Raw genomic sequence first — 12,382 nt, forward strand, 5'->3', positions numbered from 1 at the left:
CATCCTGGTGCCCATGGATGCCAAAAAAAAAAGGCATCAGATCCCCTACTTACATTTATAAGCCATCATGTGGGTGCTGGGAATTGAACCTGGGTTCTCTCAAAGAGCAGTACATGATGATCTTAACTGACAAGTCATCTCTCCAGTCCCTCTGTCACCCTCTTGCTTGTGCCACTTAGTTAAGACTCTTCAAATCATCGTGATTTCTTCTGAGGTCTCTATAACTCTCTGTAAGCATTCTGCCACACAGACAGACAAGCAGGCAGGCAGGCAGGCAAGCAGGCAGGAAATGTGACATCAGATGTAAGAATTAATATTTAGCCAATAAAACAAACCCATGCTTACCTCAGCTGGCCATCAAGGAAATCAGAACTACTTGACAAATTGCTGCTGAAGAAACCACACTACACTTTGTATATGTATTGTTATTTGCTAAATTCTGGCACCGAGGAAAGGCACAGATGTGTTAATTTCATGTTTCTGACACTGCAAGCTCACAGCATCTTGATTTTCCTTCCATTTCCTTCTTGTCCTTAGGAGGAGGTGACAATGCAGAAAGTGGGTCTTTTCCTCAAGGTCTTCCTAGTTCCTGGCATCAGAAGGGCGCCAGAATCCAACTTAAAGAAGAATGTACTTTTGCCATTCCATCATAAGAAAAAACAATGAGGCAAGTACACATCGCTAAGCAACACTCAGCCCCCAGCCCTGAAGTCTGGGGAGTCACTTGAGTCCAAGAACTATCTACAAAGAATTGCTTGGTTAAAGGAAGGTAATATGTTTCAAGTTCTATAATGCATTACCCTTCATAATAGAAGAGGATAGTAATCCCTTAGGCACTGCACAGGGAGTTTGAAATTCCCTGAAGGCACAAATACAAGGTTGTAAAACTAATACTGAAAAACACAATAAAGTGGTGGGCAAATGAATGAAGTTAGCTACGAGGCAGCATCTGAAGCCCTGTGGAGTCCTGGTTGCTGGAAATTCTTTTGGTGAGTCTGGAGGCGCCAGGCAGTATCTTCTTCAGTATCTACAAGGACTCGTGTCGGGCGGTGGGATTTGATTTTTACATCGTAAAGTCGTTCAAAACAAGCCTGGGAACGGAGTTGGCACCGAGAGAGGATACTTGGTTTGGATCAGCAACAGTAGGCGATAGCTCAGGGGACTGCTTGAGACAATGGAGATGCATACATAGTCTGAGCTGGGGCAGGGAGCATCCATTGCAAAGGGAGAGTGTGGCTTTCCCAGAGAGGGAAATGTCCTTGATTTGTTCAGTAAGTGATGGTGTTTCTCTAAGCATAACTAAATCCTTCCTGATGAGGCACAATGAGTAGTGGAGCCTCTGTAGTGCACGCACACATGCGCACGCGCGCGCGCACACACACCACACATACACACACACACACACACACACACACACACACACACACACACACACACACACACACACACACACACATCCTGACAATACAGATTGGATTCACACCCATCTAAACAGGTCCACATCCCTCTTTCCCCTATTAACTTTTTCTTTCCACTACCTCTGGTGAGCAGTGGGCTAGAAGGGAGGTTAAAATATTTAAGTACACTTATTAAAGTAGGTTTTGAAAAATACAAGCCTACAAGATTTGAATCGCAGGTCACTGTAGGACATACTACTAGCCTGGTATTCAGTTTTCCTATCTGAAATTTTCTTTTAATTTTGAATTACATGTATGTGTATGTGTCTGTGTTGGTATAGGAATGTGTACATGAATAGCAATGTCTGCAGAGGTCAGGAAAGGGCATCAGATCCTCTGGAGCTGGGATTATAGATGGTTGTATATATATATATATATATATATATATATATATATATATATATATATATATATATATATATATGGTTGTATAGATAGCATGAGTGCTGGGAACTGAATTTGAGTCTTTTGCAAGAACACTATGTGTTCTTAACTGCTGTGCCACCTCTCCAGTACTTGTTCTATCTTTAATATTAGATAAAACATCCCTTGCTTGTAGCCAACCATTGGACTGAGCTCAGGGTCCCCAGTATAGGAGTTGGAGAAGGGACTGAAGGAACTTAGGGGCTTTGCAACCCCATGGAGGGAACAACAGTGTCAACCAGCCAGACTCCACTGGAGCGCCTGGGGACTGAACCACCAACCAAAGAGCCACACATGGAAGGATCCATGACTCCGACTGCATATATGACAGAGGATGGCCTTGTTGGCATCACTGAGAGGAGAGGCCCTTGGACCTGAGGGTGATAGATGCCCCAGTGTAGGGAAATGCCAGGGCTGGAAGACTGGAGTCAGGGGGGAGCACCCTCATAAAGGCAGGGGGGATGGGTAGGGGGTTTCCAAATGGGAGACTTGAAAGGGGGAAAACATTTGAAATGTAAATAAAGAAAAGATCCAGTAAAAAATAAGTAAAAAAATTTAAAATAAGATGTATTAATTTTATCATCCAGATAATTCTCTGGGTTAAAATAAAAAATTATTTATTTATTAAAAAAGAAAAAGAAAAAGAAAAGGTGTCCCTACTTATATCCACATCCTTTAGGAATCTAGGCCACTGTGCTAGTCCTCTGTTCCCTATGGGGACAGATGTGTGAAGTGTCAAGGCCATATTAGTGGGTACCAGTCTGCAGCTGGAAAGAGAAACTGTCACATTTGTAGAGTTCATCACTCAAAATTCTTTAGAAAACCAAGTTAAAAAGAAGTGAGTGGGTTTGAACTCATGAAGTTATCAAGTCAGGAGATTTTACAGGAAAATACTTAAGGAACCACATAAAAGAAAGGGTTCTGTATTTTATTTTTAAGTGGGATATGCCTAATCTCATCTTCTAATGAATCAAATTGAACTGGAGGAAAAGGAGGCTGAGGCCAGAGAAGGAGAGATACATGGAGTTGGTCTCAGTGGGGCTCTGACATTCTCAATTAGGGAGCCCAGGACTGAGGAGTTTTGAATTGATGTTATATTTGTACTCACAAATGCTCCACCTCGCAGAGAATCAGTGACCCCAACATCACCTAGATATCTGTAATGCTTGATAAAAGGACACCCACTTTCTTTTGATTCCTGTTTGTTCTATGCCATGCAATAGCCTAGCAGTTGGATCTCCCACCTATTCAGAGAACACTGTCCTCCACCTCAGGGCAAATGGCCATCACCATGTTCGTGACAGCCCACCTGGGCACTGTGTTCTCTGCAGAGTAAAGAAGTACCAGAAGGCTTTTTGTCCTTAGAAGGTGAGAATTGATCCCTTAGTTCTAACTTCTTCCAAACTTTCCTCCATTGGTTAGAGACTGTGGCTACAGCACCCACCTTTATTGTCCTTTCTTATCCCTGGGGATCTTTAACAGGTTCCCCCAATTCCTGACCTCACATTGTGCTAACTAAGCCAGACTTCTGGGATTGGAGCTATACATTAGGATTTCATGTAGAGCCCTGGGTGGTGCCTATTGGCAGCAAGGTTTGCTTGCCTTAGACTGGGTTCTGCAAACCTTAAGGGGTGCTGGGAAAAGTATCTAACACAGATTGATGTCTACCCAGTGGTAACATCCTTTTCCAGTAGCAAGAAAATGTGTCCATTATGATGATAATGATGTCAGTAAGAGTGAGTCTTTGATATTTACAGTGCTTCCTTTGTACTCTCAGGTCTAGGGTTACTCTGGCCTTAATGGTTCTCCTATGAGGTGAACATGAGCTCACTAACAGCATCTTTTACATCTTATAAAGAGATGGTGCTGAAAAGTGTTAGTGACCTTCTCAAGCAGAACCTGGCCTAGAACTGAGTCTTCTGCATCTGTGTCCATAGTCCTTTCTGCTAGTCTACACTACCACATTCTAGACACTTGTTGTAGGTGGGGGAAACCATGTCCCTTTGTGGGGCATATTGAAAATGCACATGAGGTAAAAACATTTATCACCTGAGATCATATGCAGAGAGCCATGTAGAGATCCACCTCATTGTCACCATTTTAATGATGCAGCTAGAATGAGAAGTGTCAGGTCTCGCCTCCTTCCTGAACCTAGTCAGGTACCAAACATCTCTGTAATCCCAAGTTAGGACAGGCCACAAAAGCTGAGTACACCACAGAACATGGAACACTGAACATGGAACACTGAACATGGAACTTGAAACACAGAACACAGAACATGGAACACTAAACACGGAACACAAAACATGGAACATGAAACGCAGAACACAGAACATGGAACATGTAACTCAGAATATAGAACATGGAAAAGACCTGTTGGGCTTTGACCTTACACCTTTCATATGCCATGAGTGGAGGTGGAAGTTGAGTCCACCGTGCCTGACTCTGAGGAGTTAGTAGCTAACATTAACTACCCTTACCTCTGGGTACGTCAGTCAGTAAGTCTTTCTTTTTCCTTTGGGAAAAGGAAACTGAGCATGGGTTTCTGTGGCATGTGTTCTCTACGATGATGGCATGATGCTGTTATTGATGATGATGTTGTTGATGATGATGGCATGCAGAGTGTGAAGCCACGCTACATAGATGACATTAGAAGTAGGTTGGTGAAGAGAACTATGATTAGGACAGATTTCCTGAGAGCTTGATTGGATTCTTTTCTGACCTTAGAGACAGCAGGTAGTAGTCCTTAGCATCTTGGGGATTAACTTAAATACATCTGAAAGAGATAAGGGATGGCTGAGCGAGCAAGCACAGCTAAAATCCCTCAGAATCCCTTGGAGGGGACAGCGAGGGTAGCAAGAGAACACACCTTTTAAAGAGATGGCACATCTTATTCTTTAAATCATGTTGGTTAGAATGAATTTCTCAACTCCAAGGAAAAGAAATAATCATATCACCATGTACAAGGATACTGATGGAGACAGCAAATCCTGTCCCTCATGATCACTCAGTGTGATCTTAGGCATGTTGCATATCCCCTCAACAATACAACCTTCTCTGGTTGAGCACACTTCAAAGGGCTGTCATGAGATACATTTGAATGGGAATGATCCAGTTTCCGGTGTATCACAAGCACTTTAGCAAACATGACTGCTGTGCTATTTGTTATTTCTAGGACTCTGATCCATCCTGCTACAGAGATGCCCCCTGCTGGTGTATCAGGAATAAAACTGTCCAAGGACCAAGAAGCTCATCTTGCAATACTTTGTCTTCTTCGGATCTTGGATGTTTTCCCCTTTGACCTTCAGGGAATCTGTCACCTTGGAGGAGAGGCCCTTCTTTCCCCTTCTGTTAACATTCCATCCATCTTTCAAGTTTCACTGCAGATTCCATTTGGGGAAATTAGGCAACGTTTTATGGAGGAGCTGGCATTCATTTCTCTCTCCACTCCCACAGGCATTTATAATTTTATTATGGCATTTATCATATTCTATCTGTACTGTAGTTGTATGCCATCTGTCTCTTTCAGCACACAGTAACTTTCCTGAGGGGAGGATGTCTAGTCTATTCATCGTGAAATCTCCAACTGCTCATAGCATTGACTGGACACACCATAGATGGTCAAGAAATATTTCTTCAAATGGATTAAGATATTTCTAAAGCCCAAGCTACGAGCTTCACCTTCCAGTTTGTCCACTATTTTTTCCCAACTGGCTAGGGTCAGTTTGGAGATCAGTAGGAAGCAAGAAACCAAGGGTGATGTGACTTCCACTCATGGCTGTTAACACCTTAACAGGTGATGGCAATCCAGAACAACACAATATTGGGACAGCTACAGTTGACTTTTGAGTGACACAGGTCCCAGTCCTGCCACGGTGTTGTCATGTACCCACTGAGCTTCAGTTTCCCCATGTATACAATGAAGGTGAAGGGATTGTTTCTACCTATATCTTTCCTGGAATTCTTAGATTCTTCATTCGGGCATAAAGAGGAATTTTGTTATTGTTCTTCACACGCTTCCCCAGTAAAATAATAAGTGGAGTAGGTTAGTGTTTTTAATCACTACTCCTCTAGGACTGAGAACAGTGTCTGAATCAGTAGTTGCCCAACAATATTTATTCCTTTATATGAATAACAAATCAGTACATCAGGATATAATTCAGAAATGTTGAACTGAACAACAATTGAAGTCCTGGCCTCCAAACTTTCTCATTACTGTGGGGAACACCATGGCAAGATGCACACTGAGAAGATAGTTGTGCAAAATGGGATCTGGCCTCTGCTTGGGTTTATCTCTCTTGTGGAATGAAGGATGAAATACAAGTTCCAGTCCACACATACTAGTATAATTAACATTTTTTGGTAAGACATTTGTTAAGTGGACGCGTCCTATGTGCTATAAGACATCCTAATATGGAAATACCCTATGCAGAACTAGTGTTGCTGTACGAGATATACCAGTACAAGCCACAGTCATTTCTGAGTATCCATGGAGCCCTTTGGTTGAGCATCACTGACTTGCTATATTGACACGTGGGTGGAGAGCTCTACATGTTCTCTCTTTGGTACCACATGGACTCATGAGCTAAATGTAAAACAGCCTTGGTTTTGACTCTGGTCCTTCCTCATGGAGTGACAAGGCAGGTGAAGATTGTAGTCCTGTAGGAAGGTTGGTCTTTTCTTCAATACAAGAGTGGAAGGACCACAGAAAACAGGCTGTTTTCCCACTTCCATATTCTAGAGAGACCGTGATAAGCTTATGCAGAATGGGCCAGGACATTTATTGTCTTTCTATCAATCTTGATTTAGTATTGACTTTGAAATCTGAAAAACATCTGGCCTTTTTAGATCCAGTGTTACTAATATTTTTCTGATGGAACCCAGTTATAATTAGCTTGGATCTGTGATGTTAGGAGCTAATGGTCCTTCTCAGTCCTATTATATCTTATCTGTGGAGGAAGCTTTGCTGGTGTAACAATCTTAGAGGGGTTCATGGGCTAGATCTACAGTAAACCAGGTGTACCTGAGATGGCTGGAAAATTATACTTATTTTTTTAATTTAGCATTTAATTTGGTGCTTAAAAGTTCACCTACCATAGACATAGAACACCAATTCCCTTGCATCTGCTCTACCAATAACAACTATAATACTTTGACCTCTGTGTTTTATACTTATTTTTCATGAACTCAGAATCTGAGAAAGCAAGGAAGATCTTCAGTTCCCAACAGCAAGTATGAACCCTGCTTCTTCAGAGAGGGCACCCTTAATATTTGCTAACTATGAAATTTTATAATAACAGATGCAAAAGAATTTTCATGCATTTGTTTGTATTTGACATCTTGGCAGAAGCTAAAGTCAGATAAAGTCAGATAAAGTCTTCTTCATAAAAAGAAACCTCAACTGAGGAAAGGCTTCCACGGGGGGCCTGTTGGCAAGCCCCTGGCGGGGCATCTTCACTGGTGATTGATGTGGCAGGATCTAGTCCTCTGTGGGTGGCATCATCACTGGGTGATGCCAGGGTGTATAAGAAAACACCCTGGAGAGATGGCTCAGCAGTTGAGAGTATTGGCTGTTCTTCCAGGGGTTCTGAGTTCAATTCCCAGCAACCACATGGTGTCTCATGACCATCTATAAAGGGATCTGATCCCCTCTTCTGGGTGCAGATGTACATGCAGAATAGAGCTCATACATTTTATATATATATATATATATATATATATATATATATATATATATATATAGTACTCATATATATAAAAGAAATCTTTAAGAAAAAGAAATCAGGTTAAGCAAGCTATGAAGAACAGGCTACTAAGCAGCACTCCTCCATTGCCTCCACGTTGGTTCCTGCATCCCTCCAGGTTCTTTCCTTACCCTGATTTCCCTCAATGACAGAATACAACTGTGAGCTGAAAGAAAGGTTTTCTTCCCTAAGTTGCTTTTGGTCACGATGCTTATCATAGCTGTAGTAATCTAACTAGCATTTCTTGCCATTTTGTTGGTCTATGGGATGCTTAACAAGTGAGAGTACGCCGGGCAGTGGTGGTGCATGCCTTTAATCCCAGCACTTGGGAGGCAGAGGCAGGTGGATTTCTGAGTTCAAGGCCAGCCTGGTCTACAAAGTGAGTTCCAGGACAGCCAGGGCTACACAGAGAAACCCTGACTCGAAAAACAAAAACCAAAACAAAAACCAAGTGAGAGTACAAAGTGGTACTGTGGCAATGTTCAATGAGTTGTACAAGGCCTTTGCACATCCATCATTCTGCTCCACCCCTGGGGATTACCTTCAAATACATAGTACCAAATGGCTTGCTAACAAGTTCACTGTTTTAGCAAACATGGGGGCAGGGGGAGGAAAAAGGACAGCTAGTTGAGTTTGTCCTTTTTCTTTGAGGGAAGAACATGTTGGACATAATACAACTGAAATTTATTCGTATAGAACCATAGCCAGTGTAGCCTCAAGGGAGTCTTGAAATGTAGCTTTTATTCTGGGATATTGTATGCCCAGGATAAAATTCAAGTACTATGAAAGAACTGGAATAAATATTGAAATGAATGTAGCTGTCTATGATAGCATTTTGGATCAAACCTTGACCACCTTACCCACACAGAAAATCCCCTTCTCTTTCCAGAATCAGTGGAATGCTCACCCTCATATCCCACGCATACTCAGGAGACACTTGTCTGGACCTTTGTTTGCCTGTCTTTGAGTGTTGGCTCCGTAAGTACTTTTCAATTACCTTCTCTTTTTTTGTGGATTTCTCCTGTGGTCCTCAACTTTCATGATTTTTTTTTCCATCTGTAAACAGGCAGTTCGCTGATGTCTCTTATGTTTTACTGAATTCCTCTCACTTAAGATACTTTGTAGAAGTTCCAGGTTTCTCAACAGGGTGAGGATTGTGTTGAAGTAAGCAAGGAGCTTTGGGAGCATCGTTAAGGATATATTTAGCATCACCCAAGTGGCTCATTCCCCAATCATGGTCCTAATCTCAAGGCTCATCTGCTCTCGTCTCAAGCTACGGAAATACTCTCCTACCTCATTCTTGTATTCAGACATTCCTCATACAGCTCATCTCTGAGCTGCTCCCGACATGTTCTTGTTAAAACTTAGATTCCATCTCATCTCTCACAAACTTTAAAAAGAATAAATGAAGACCCTACTGAAGTGTGTATGACAATGGCTTGCAACATTAAACTCAGAGTCCTTGTCTTGGCATATAGGGCTGTTCCTCATGTCCTTTCCTTTCATAATCACCCACATTGCCTCCCCTGTCAGTTGTCATGCACTCCTAGGTCATTTGCAGAGGTCCTTGTTGCTTCTCTTTTCTGGAATGCCAGTCTCCTTTGGTTTTATCTGGAAGACTCCTACACGCCCTCTAAGGCCTCCTCAAACATCACCTCCATTGTGAAGCTTTTTCTGATTTTTACCCAGAGGAATTACTTCTCTCCTTTAATATATGTCCTATTTAGGCTCTGCCCTTTTGTTTACATATGCTTCCTCCAGGAGACTCTGAATGTCAGCCAGCGAAAGGGGATTGTCTTATTTAACCCTATGCACCCTGTTCCTAGCACAGTATCCTGAAGAGATGATCAATAGCGCTTGCTGATCAAATGGGCAAATAATGCCTAATTAACTGCTGGGGGGAATCCATGAAATTAATTCCAGGAGTTCTGCAGGATTAGGGTTCTTTGTCAGAAGCTCACCAATCACCACACTGTGGCTACCCTGGTGCAAACATAATCTAGGAAGTTTGGGTGGAAGAGAGCCTTGACTGGTGTATAGTCCAAGACTTTTCCACCAATCGGCATCAGAGTTTTGTTTCTGTTTGTCTTAGAACGTCCTACTACTGTGATTATACAGTGCCAAAGTCTTCTCCATGCCCCAAGGATACGTACCAAATAGTACAAACCATTCAACAGAGACCACATTGAAGAGGGAAGTAAACTAAAACCCAACTTGTATTTTGAAGAAAACAGAACTCCTGGGAAATGTTGGTCAGCCTGCTGTGCACCAAGGAGTCAGATATCTGGAGGTGATGGAAGAGATGATTCATGCGTGACCTTAGTGAGACCACTGTGTGTATCTGGAGGTGATGGAAGAGATGATTCATGTGTGACCTTAGTGAGACCACTGTGTGTTGAGTTTTCCCGTGGCCACATGCACATGTGGTTAGCAACAGGAACCATTAACCTGTCTTCACGCCTCTTTCTCGCCCAGGAGGAAAACTACTTTGTCTAGCAGAAGAGTATGCTCAGCAAAGGGAGACAAGTTGGATTACATTTCTCCAGGGAGCTGGGTTTTCACAGGGAGAAGACAGTCATAACTCACCAAGGCTCCTAAGTGTAATCGTGAGATTCCTCAGGCTGACACCTTAGCCACAGATGTGGTGTGACGAAATGAGCATTGCTGTCAAGAGGCTCAGATTACCTGTGCATATCAGCCATGAGATTTTTTTCTTTTCTTCTTGCACTTGGTAAATCTGTGATTTTTGTAACCCTGTGCAAAAGAATGTGAGCAGCGTGATACATGCACGGGGTGATCTCACATCTTCACGCAGGTGGTGCTCATGGTGATAAAAGTCTTCTATTTATGATTAATGTGGGGGGATGCAGTTTGTCCATCTCTCCTCCCTCCTTCCCGTGCTGTGTTCACATCTCACTGGTCTCCTCCACTCACCCATTTTCTAGATGAGGAAGCTGAGACTCCCAAGGTTTTAGTCAGTGACTCATCTAAGGTCACAGAGATGACCCAAAGCAGAACAAAGAACAAAGCTGGATTTGTTAAGAAGCTTAAGAGACTGTGTGAAACGCAGGTGATACCTGATTCTTTTCTTTAAAAACAACATTTTACGTTGGGTACATCAGGCCAGTACCTGATACTTTTGATGCAAGTATATAGTGGACTTCTAACACATCCCTCAAATGCTGCTGCCCTCTCCTGCCTCCTTCCCTTTTTGTTCCCTAGACAGTTTCACATCTACTTTCATGTCATCTATGTGTGTATATATGTGCATGTGTGTATATATATATATATATATGTATATTTTTATATGTGTATGTATGTCTATGTCTATATATATGTATGTACATATATGTATATGTATATATGTATGTATGTGTATAACTATATATAATCCAGGACCCAAGTGAGAGTGAGAGAACACATGATATATGTTTTTCTGATTTAATTCGCTTAGCATGAATGTCTCCAGCTGCAACCATTTTCCTACAAATGACCCAGCTCCATTCTTTATGGCTGGAATAAGCATACATCATGTATACAACCCAGCTTCTTTATCCATTCCTCTGTTGTTAAACACCTGGGTTGGCTATAACTTTAACTACTGTGAAAAGGGCTACATTAAGCATTGATGTATAAATATGTCTGTGGTGTGTTGACTGGAATTTCTTCATGCTTTAGCAAAAGAAATGTAAGGAGCTCCTCATTTCATGTCTCCCATACACACTACCCATTCTAAATTGTAGTTATTCACACAGTAGGAACAGGGATGGGAAGCAGGAGTTGGGGAATCTGAAGGGTGACAGATGGTAGTGCTTTACATCTCATGCTTCTTGGAGGGCTATATACTAACCCCACCTCCAAAAAAATCAGAACACTTTCAATGACCCATCTGAACAGCAAAATGACACTTTAAAACCTGAAAGTTGTCTCAAGGTCTATGTGACCACTCCATGTCCATTCCTGCCTTCTAGTATGCTACCCAGTCTCCTCCAGACGAAGTCTCAGGTACCTGCCATGGGTTGGTTCTATCTCTTTGGGAACTGTTTTATAGGAAACTTAGTCCCCAAAGGCATATGCTGATACTGTTCAGACACAGGGACTTCTGGAGAATCATGGTGACTCTGTCTTCATGAATTGGTGACTACCTATGGGTTTATGCATTAATGAATCAATGGGGTATGTGTAGTGGGATTTATTTTGATAGATAAAAAATTCTTTTTGAGCATATAATTTAATTACATTTCTCTCTCCCCTTTCTCTCTTCCCTTTCTTCTAAACCATCCCACGTATCCCTCCTGCTCTCCTTCAAACAACTTCTTTTCTCTCTGTTACTGCATACTCATAAGGATATGCACATACACTTGCATTCCTAAATGTAACCCACTCTGTATAACATTATTTGTGAGTTTGCTGTCAGGGATTACTGTTGGGCACTGGACAACCAATCAGTGTACTTTTTCCCTGGGGAAGACCACCTCTGCTGCTCTCGGCTTTTCTTTGTGTAGAGTTGAGGCCTCGTGGGCTTTTCCCAAAACAGTTGGCATGTCTACAAGTGTCAACCTTGTTCCACTCATGTTCAGGCAGTCATGTTGGTGAGACTGGATGGGTATGTTTTCTGACATTCCTAGGAGACTCCCTGATAATCTGATTCATAAAACCTCTCTTCTCTTCTCTTCTCTTCTCTTCTCTTCTCTTCTCTTCTCTTCTCTTCTCTTCTCTTCTCTTCTCTTCTCTTCTCTTCTCTTCTCTTCTCTTCTC

This window comes from Mus pahari, chromosome 2 (genome assembly GCF_900095145.1).
Source record: "Mus pahari chromosome 2, PAHARI_EIJ_v1.1, whole genome shotgun sequence".
Lineage (NCBI taxonomy): Eukaryota > Metazoa > Chordata > Mammalia > Rodentia > Muridae > Mus > Mus pahari.